At 41.7% G+C, this 9,684-nt stretch overlaps 1 long non-coding RNA gene across 1 annotated transcript; it reads left to right on the forward strand.

Moving 5' to 3' along the window:
• The first annotated feature begins 1,493 nt into the window (after positions 1-1,493).
• LOC137132193 (uncharacterized) lies at positions 1,494-4,216 on the forward strand. Its single transcript, XR_010915077.1, has 2 exons — positions 1,494-3,541; positions 3,954-4,216. It is a non-coding gene; the product is annotated as an uncharacterized lncRNA (long non-coding RNA).
• Positions 4,217-9,684: the final 5,468 nt, after the last annotated feature.

Raw genomic sequence — 9,684 nt, forward strand, 5'->3', positions numbered from 1 at the left:
AAAGAAACAATGAATGTTCTGCACTTATACAGCGCTTTTCTACCCCGAAGCGCTTTCATCCATTCACACGCACGCGCACACGCACTGATGGGGAAGCTGCTATGGCCAACGCTCACCGGGAGCAACTAAGTTGGGGTTCAGTGTCTTGCTCAAGGACACTTTGACATGTGACTGGAAGTAGTGGGGATCGAACCAACAACTGTGGGAATTGGTGGACAACCGCTCACACTGTGTGTCAAGACGTCGGCGCACACATGTAACACACATCAGCAGTGAGTCAGAAGCATCTCACGTGTGACGCTTGGTTTCAGTGTGCGGACAGAGCGCGCAGGGGCGGACGAGCCGAGCCGGAGGCACGGGAGCCCCGATCATCTTAAAACCGGCTGCTACTTCATTACGCGCTCGTTTTAAAGCATCCGACACAAAGTAAACAGACGCAAACTTTTCTCTGTTGTACTTACATTTTGATTATTCCACGCTGCCTGCGGCCAAACTTCACTGCGCTCCTGCTGTGACGCGCTCCACTTTAAAGGCAGCATGGACCGCCCGCAGGGGGGTGGGCAGGTCGCCGTGCGTTCACACCCACCATCTTTGGCACACACACAGTCTCTGGGAGCATTTGCAGCAATACATCTGGGCTCATGTCCAGTTTCAGCCTCAACACTGCGTTTCATTTATTATTAGTCAGTTGGTTTTCCCCAAAATGTAATTAAACCCTCTCACTGATGTTGTTCCAACTTGTCTTTACATAGGGCATGAAACTGACAATTGGATGTGTTCTCATAATTCTCTTCTGTCTGACCATTTTCTAATAACATTTGAATTTGCAATAACGGACTATACAGCAGTTAGAGAAAAATTCCACTGTAGCAGATGCTTAAGTGAAAAAGCTGCAAACAAATTTAAAGAAACGATTCTTTCATCATTTGCTTCACAATATGTTAATACAATAAAAAGTAGCCACCTTAACTTTACTCCTGCACAAATAGATTATCTTGTTGACAATTCTGCAGGCTCACTACGTACAATACTCGATAGTGTTGCCCCTCTGAAAAAGAAGGCAGTAAACCAGCAGAGGCGATCTCCATGGTATAGTTCACAAACACGCAACTTAAAAAAAAAACAATTTAAGTGCTTGTATGTACAAAAAAAGCTCTCAGTGATACCAGAACATCCTATTATTCATCATTAATGTGACAACCGTGGTTTCTTTTCATTCTGACTAAGAGCCATAGTTCTGCTGAGCCTAGTTTTCCCTTAACTTTGAGCAGCAATGGCTTCATGACTTTCTTTATGAATAAAATTGTAGCTATTAGAGAACGAATTCACCAGATCCTCCCCCCAAATATTACAGATAGATCTTCACGTACAGCAGTGCAAGTCCACTCCCTGTTAGACTGCTTTTTACCCATAGAGCTCTCTGAGAGACCCCCACCCCCCCCACCCCACAATTGTCACCAGTGTATGTCATTAACTCTTTGTGTTTTCTCCCGTAGTTGTCTTTGTCCTTCTCTATCCCCCTCTCTCTGTCCCTTTCTGCAGAAGCTTTGGATTCACCTCTCAGTGCCCCCAGCAAGCTGAGTCTACAGCAGTAGAGCTAGGACTTGGTTCACACTCTCTGAGCCCAGGTTACTGAGACCTCCTCATTCTTTTTATGTGTGAGGTAAAGGACATATCCCATTAAAAAATAACTCCAGGTTCCTCCCAGTAGTACCGGGGGCCAAAGCTATGTCATCCAAAATAACTAAATGGTTAGTGGGCGTATTTCTGAGATTTGTAGGAGTAAACACAACAACTTCAGGGAGCTGGTTCCACAAGAGAGGAGCTTGATAGCTAAAGGCTCTACCTCCCATTATGTCATTTAGACGTGTTTGGGCTTTGCCTTGGAGGAGGAGGAGGAGGAAGAAACACCTCTCTAAATCACTATCTCTATGTTTCCGGGATGTGTTTGTCATGATCTGGCCCTCAGTTTCACTTCCTGCCCTGGACTTCTATTTCCCCACTTCCTGTTCCCATCCTATTCCAGCAGCTTTACTATTCATAATCAGTCATTATTGTTTACACCTGTTCCTCTCACTATTTAGACTCAGCCTGTCAGATCCTCATCATTTGATCTGTTATAAGTTAATCGGTTCCAGGTCGACTGTCTATGTGCCAACTAGTTGGGTTCTTGTCGCTTGATCCTCTTATTTGTTTAGTTTGAGTTTCTTGTTTATGTTGGGATGAGTTTTGCCTCCCTTCTGAATCGATTCTTGGTTTCTGTTTTCCAAGCTGTTGTTCCTCAATAAATTGTAGAGAGCTTCTATCTGCTCACAGCAACAATCTGACTTAGTTTAGGTGTTTCCCACAGTCATGATGCTGCTTAGTTTTGACGCACACCTGCTTTACTGGAACAGGCTTCTGATGAGTCCATCACCTGAACAGGAGCTTCAGTGGAAAAAAAAAGGTTAAGGAGGCAATAGGCAGCTCACAGTCTTGGCTATGGTGAGTTTAATCAGCAGGACAGAGAAACATGCAGAGCAGAACTACAAGATTGACAAGGTTTCACAGGTTATGGTGTCTTTTAACCAACCACTCAGCTCAGCAGCTGAATTTACATAAAAGCATCAACTTCACTGTTTATTTGATTCTTTGTTAACTCACTTATGCCAGAATGAGTCAGTGAGGAATCTAGTGAGTGCAGCAGCCCTGAGGTCATTCAAAGTCAATCGTGATATGTTGTAGATCTAGTTTATGAAAACATTGATTCAACATTTGTGTCTTCCAGCATGCAGCTACTGGTCCTACCAATCTGCCCGATGTTTTGTTGTTGCTTTTTGTTGCTCTGTTCTTTTCTCTCTCCCCTTTCCACTCACCCCAACAGGTCGAGGCAGATGGCCGTCCACCCTGAGCCTGGTTCTGCTGGAGGTTTCTTCCGTTAAAGGGAGTTTTTCCTATCCACTGTTGCCTAAGAGTTGCTCAAGGGGGATTTGTTGGGTTGCCTCTACATACTTGTGTAGTCTGGATTTTATTATGTAAAGTGCCCTGAGATGACTTTGTTGTGAATTGGCGCTATATAAATAAAGTTGAATTGAATTGAACATTGAGTGTTTGATGTGTCGTCCAACATTTACACTGACACGCTCACTTTAACATCCAGCCTCTTAAGTTCCAACATGTTGTCATAACAATGATGCCCATCAATCAGTGCGACAAGTTACAACATGACCAATTACTTTTCATAGTGTGTGTCATAGTGTTTTTAACGTTTTCCCACATGACTGACGAGGAGAACTGACTGACAATCTGATCTTATCTTCCAGCTGGGAAACCACACTTCTACACTTCTCCTGCTGTAACACACCTCACCTCTCTATGTTGAGTCAGGACGCATAGAAGTGATGAACAACAAATTCAATGTCTCCCACAGATTTTTAAGCAATGAGTCTGATTCCCACGGTGCAAACAGCGTAAGCGGCCGCTAGGCGTCATAATCCGTCACTCGGCAGAGGTGTGGGTTAGGTGAAGCCGTCCCAGCCCAGAACCTGTATAAGTTGGTTGGGTAAGTTGCCTTAAAACTCTCATTTCATGTTCGTTTGGAGGAATGTTGTGTTGATGCTGCATTTGTTTTATCAAAGGTATGTGGGCTTATCATCTTACCTCAGAGGAAGCGTGTGTGTCAATCAGCCAGCAGCACCAACACTGTAGAGTTCAGACAAGTTTTGATTTTGGGTTGGAGGAAAATTTAAAGGTTGTGAAATATTTATATGCATTGTTGTTGCCACATTATGTTCCTTGGTGCTGAAAAATGAATATGCTCACGTGTGCTAGTGCCGCAGTTTAATTATCCATTGTCATTTTCTATAAATCTGTGTTTTGCTTTTTGCATTACAAGTCATTCAAAGCACAGCACATGTGTGGGTACATATGTTACCTTGTAAAATGAAGGAAACTTGGCCGGCGTCTTTTCACAGTGATGCTCAAGTGTTGCTGTCCATTCTACTCCGCATGATGCCACCAGAATAAATTCACGGCACCGGTCAGAGACCAACATCTAAGCCGTCCACCACGCTTGTGCCGGCATCTTCATCGGCCAGCTGTGTGAATGCTACAGCCGCACTGAAAGAGTTTGGCTGACTAGAAGACAAAATCCACTACAGAAACATATTCAGAGAAATGGTAGTAAGAAGACTTGTACCTCCGTGAGAATGAATCTAATAAAAAAAACAGAACCTCATCACTGTGCAGAGCATCTTCATGAGTATGAGAACTGTTGTGTTTTTAGCAAAGTGTAAAACTGCAGATTAAATGGGGAAACGTTTCACTTGTTTCAACATGATCATAAGTGTTGACATTGTCAGCAAAGGACTGAATTGTTTTCTGCATTGGCACCTTCAAATATGAATTAATGAATGAATTAATTATTATATGAGCTGATCCCAGTGAATTTCCCTCTTCAAGTGTCAGCTTTCGTCAGCACTAGGGCTTCAATTTCACGATTTGGCAGTTGACACCGTATTTACCTGCAACAGTCAGTGATTTAAGACCAATACAACAGGAAGGAAATTATTGGAAGGAAATTATGAAAATACACCTTAGCAACAAACAATGCAAACAAAGCGTCATTACATTTTATTCTGAAAGAGACTGACGTGTTTTTTTTTTTTTAAAGAAAACCACTTAACAGATTAGTGGAGACCTATTAGAATCAACTAATCATCCAAACATTCTCCCTTTCCAGATTTTTCATTGTTTAAATTTGGCTGTCAACAAATTTTGATTATTTAGAAAAAATAAAGATCACGTTGTGTGTTGACCTTTGACCGGATATAGTTTGATAGGTTCCACATCCCCCTCTCATCAGTCTGTCAAGGCTGCAAAAAATAAAAATTGAGACAGTTGGTGTCTCTCTGCCTGCAAAGACGCTACTGAGAGACACAGGGCACAAGTACGCATGCAGTGTCCTATGTGACGATACAGTAATTATAATTTGTGAATATTTCTGAATCTGCAGATTTACAGTAACCGGTTTCTCTACTAAGTTATCATCAGATTATTTTGTCTTATGATCATTTGTACACATTACTTGTTATTAAAACAAGTACGACCAAGTTGCAGGGGGAGTGAATGTGGCACTGCAGCCCAGGGAAAATCCAATTACATCACCTGAAAATGTGACTGGTGCCAAACATACACGGCCCTGCTCTTCAGTCCTCACACTGTTTCCTCCTTTTAGCACAATGCATGTTACTATTTGCTCTCTGTGAATGTAAAATTCGCTGGTTTGTGTTTTCCCTGAAATTATGAAGTAAATTGTATTTACTGGAGTAATTAATGTCCTAAAAAGACACTTGGACTGATCATAACTGATCACACCAAACCTTACTGATCACATGGGTTGTGAAAAGGGTGAAAGTGAAGCCCTGACTATTTAACATCATCCAACAGACTGTACAGGGAAAAAAAAACACTGATATTTAAGCTCATATTCTTGTATATATGTCAGATCTTGTGTGTGTAGCAAACACGATTAAATCATAAGAGCAGCCCTGAAATTTGACATTTGTCCAAAAGTTTCTAGTTGACAGACTTTTTGTAAAAGAAGATGAATGTGAGAGGTTGGGACTGAGGCAAACACGTTTGGCAGGCAGGTGAAAAATCTACAAAGTTGAACTTAAATCCCAGCTGACAGTGCTGGTAAAACCTAACAAGAAGCCAAAAACCCCTGTCTTCACCAAAAGCGGGAATTCATAGCTACTGACGAAAGGATGTGTGTCGCTAAGAGGAAAGACTCCTCCTTTCAATGAAAGCCACGGCCAAGAAGTTGGCTTCATTCTCTAAATGAACTGATACCTACTTCTCTCTTGCCAATAAATACGTTTCCATTTAGCAGGTGACGGGAGGAATGTTAGTGTGTTCAAAAAAACAACCGGAGGCAGAGGGAAAACCAAACAAAGAACACTGCAGGGAAAATGTGTGTTTGGGGGAGGAAGTTGTGGGTAGAGAGAGTAGAAAGAAGACTCGGCAGGAAATGGGTGGGGGCCACAAAACAGGCATTGAGTGTGTGGGTCCTTGAACTCTGGGCTCGAGGGCTGCGTTCCTTTGTGTTTCTGACCATCCACACACAACCCGTATCTTCCATCATCTGATTAACACACCTGACACAGGTAATCCTCAGTGGGTAGTGCAGTTGAAAAGCGAGCAGGGCCCAGAACCAGCAGCGTAGCATTGAATTAACTTTACACAAAGCTACATATGCAATTGGAAGGAAACGCCTGAAGCTACAACAATATTTTAGAATAAACCCTTGTATGGATTTTTAATGGCAGCCAAGACAGACTCAGGTGAACTGAGTCATCGTGCTACTGCCTGCGAGTATCAGTATTTTTCCCGGGTTGAGTCATTTATCTGGGTGGAGTTGCACATTCACATGCTGGGGCTGACTGAGGACATTGTGGTGTGCAGTGCACACAGAGAAATATCTGTAAAGTGGGAAATATTGTTTGAATATGCCTTATATTTTTGTTTTACTTATATTAATAATGCAGTTTTATATGGAACATGCGTTATTATAGCTGAGAGAAGTGTATAGAATGTAACATGAGTAGAATGTTGTATGAATAATAATAAAACCAAGCACAGTGGATGGGGGAGTGTGAAAGATAAGGTGAGGGATGCGTGGGAGTTGTCTTGCAGGTGGCTACCAGGGAGCTGCGGCAGAACAGAAACAACTCTCCTTCTATGCTTCTCCTGATAAGGAAGACAACCCGAAAAGAGACACTGCTGGCAGGAAGCCGTAAAATCACCCAAACAGACTCTCTACATAAGATTGGGTGAAGGGAGAGAGAGTCAGTCAGACTTCTGGCCTGACACTCTCTGTTGTTGTTAGGGAAGAGAACTCTGACCCGGAGCTCTGTACATTTTGCATTTGTACCTTGTATTAATTAGATTATAGAATTAATTTTGTTATATCTTAAAAGACAGTAGACATGTTGATTTTAGTTTTCCTCTTTTCTGTTTTCTGTAGCTTTGTTATTATCGAGAAGCCAAACATTAGCTATTGCTATTTGCCCTGTATAAAACTATTTCCATCTCAGTTCACAGCTTCTTTTTTTTAAAACCTCAAGGTCACTTTCCAAACAAATAATACAGAAATGTAGAAAAATTAAACTCATTTGTAAAGTATCACACAGGCTGAATAAATGTTTAACATATTACTTTTACCCGTTGAATTGTTTTTTAATTCTTTTTATTCTTTTAGCAGTTCAATTTCACATCAATACGACTGTGAGATCAACCTATTCCAGTCTTAACTGCATTGTAAGCAATTGTTCGTATAGTTCATCTAATTAGCGTAAACCCAGCGTCACAGTCGCTGGTCCGCCTGGACCACGTGGTCACCTCCATTCTCCACCTGGACCTGTTTCAGTGGTTCAGTCTGGTCGTTTTTCTGCAGCTCACTGTGGACACAGGACAGAGGTTTGGGCCATTGATGACGTGTCAACTACGGAATTAAAAGTCTATCAATGATCAATAAAAAAAAACAAAAAACAAAAACAGCTGAGTAATCAGATTTCTCTTCTACTTTTACCTACTGTATGACATTTATTGTGGACGGCAAAGTAAGAATTTCATTGTGCAGGGAAACATGCTTTCTGTCTGTGCATATGACCATAAACACTTTGAATTTGAATGTTTTTTTTTCCCCTCTCTCCACCTTCCGCTCAGCTCAAAGGGATTTTCCTCTGCACTGTTGCCTGATTCTTGTTCAAGGGGGGATTTGTTTGGTTTCTCTCTACATCTTCATAGTCTTGACTTTATTATGTAAAGCGCCTTAAGATGACTTTGTTTGGGAATTGGTTCTGTATATAAATAAAGTTGAATTGAACATTTACATGTATCCTTGTTCTCCAGGAGAAATCCACCTGTGGAAATCTACTACCCTAACTACAGGAATCAGGTTTCTGTTTCTGTGATAGGTAAAAAAAAAAAAAAAATAAAATAAAATCAGCTGCTGGCGAATGATGACTGTAATTGTGTCCAAATAACCTCGAATCTTCAGATCGTATACTGGTGATATGCATCGCTGCACATCGCTGATTAGCATCACGTTACACTTGTTATTTTTAAACACCGTGACTATGAAGCTCAAAGGTTTAAAAGTTGGCTTCATTTCCTTTCAAATGACTCCAACACTGCAGTGTGTGAAGAAGCGTCTGGTTTGTGGCTACACAAACCAGGCAGCCAAGCACATCAGCCGGAAAGTGTGTGTGTGTGACCCTGGGATCTGCGAAGTGTTGACATGTGTTAACACTTAATTAGCTGCTACTTTAACATCTTTCAGCGGGGTTTTCTCCCCGTCCCTAATCCTCAGGGATTTCTTCTACTTATTTCAAACACGCAGACATCAGCACAGGCTTGAGACACGAGCCAAAATCACAACTAAACCATTTCAATGCGCACAGTTCCCACAGACGGGGCAGCAAGCAGCTGTTCCTAAAGCACAAACTGAAAGTCAAAAGCGAGGAAAAGGTGTCCGAACAAACTCTACCTGTCCCTCTGCTGCTGGTGACATCTATGCCAAACCACGCCGACAATGATGAGGATGATGATGATGATGATGATAATGGCAGCGCTCAGCCGTCCTGCGTGACTATCTGTTGAAAATAAATATTAATAATAGATAACAAATTAAAATATAAAGGAAGGAAACAATAAAGCAATGAGAATCTGATCCTTGTCATCTACTGTTAGGTGCCAGGTCTGTGTCCTGTTCTGCCTTCTCTATTTGCCGCTATCGCTCTCTGAGTTCTGCGTCTAGTGCGTGTTTTTTTCCTTGGTTGGTTCTTTTACACGTTGTATTTAAACGCGCTTAAGCTTTGTAAGGTTTTGTCTGGTACAATATTAAAAATACATTTTTAGCAATCTACCAATTTTATGCTCTTTCATTTTAACTCCTTGACAAAAAGGGAGCGTAACATCTACTGTCCATCACAGGCAACAAAGCCTATAGGAGCAATTGATGAGACAGCTGTGGAACAAACAGAACAGGAAGCAGGAGCAGGAAAGTTAACACATTTAAATACAACGGAGCTAAAATTCGATGTAAACGTTTAACTTCATTACAAATAGCAATACTTCTTTTACCAGCGCATACATTCTAGTTAAAGAGAACAGAGAAGTACATATTTGTGACTCACCTTCGGAGACTAGCTTTGGGCAATCTGTAATAAAAAAGAGGTCATAATGTGTTGAGTCATGAAAAGATGAAGTGAAAATGCTTTTCAACATGACTACAGAGAAAATGTAGATGTTCAACAGGCTTGAAACAAAAGTTCCCTTTTTTACTACAGTACTACAGGCCAATGTGTGCGTCTGTGAACATGTCAGGTAACTGTTCATGTCACATGTCAGGTGTTGGATGGAAATGTGGATCCAGCCCATCAGTCCCTACACAAATTGTTTTGGGGGATTAAAAAAGAACCAGGAGCTTCTTACCACCGCGCACTATGTTGATGGGGACTCCGACACCCTCCATCACTACTTTCACTGCGTTCGTCAGGTTCGTGCACACAGCGTAGACCGTTATTTGGAGACAGACCAGGCAGAGGAATTCAGGAGGGGAGAGGGAGGAGGAACATGGAGGGAGCTGACTTTGTCTGACCCACAGATTAGCATCATCATTGTTGAAGTCGTACAGCTTGG

The sequence above is a fragment of the Channa argus genome, chromosome 8, assembly GCF_033026475.1.
Source record: "Channa argus isolate prfri chromosome 8, Channa argus male v1.0, whole genome shotgun sequence".
In the NCBI taxonomy this organism is placed as follows: domain Eukaryota; kingdom Metazoa; phylum Chordata; class Actinopteri; order Anabantiformes; family Channidae; genus Channa; species Channa argus.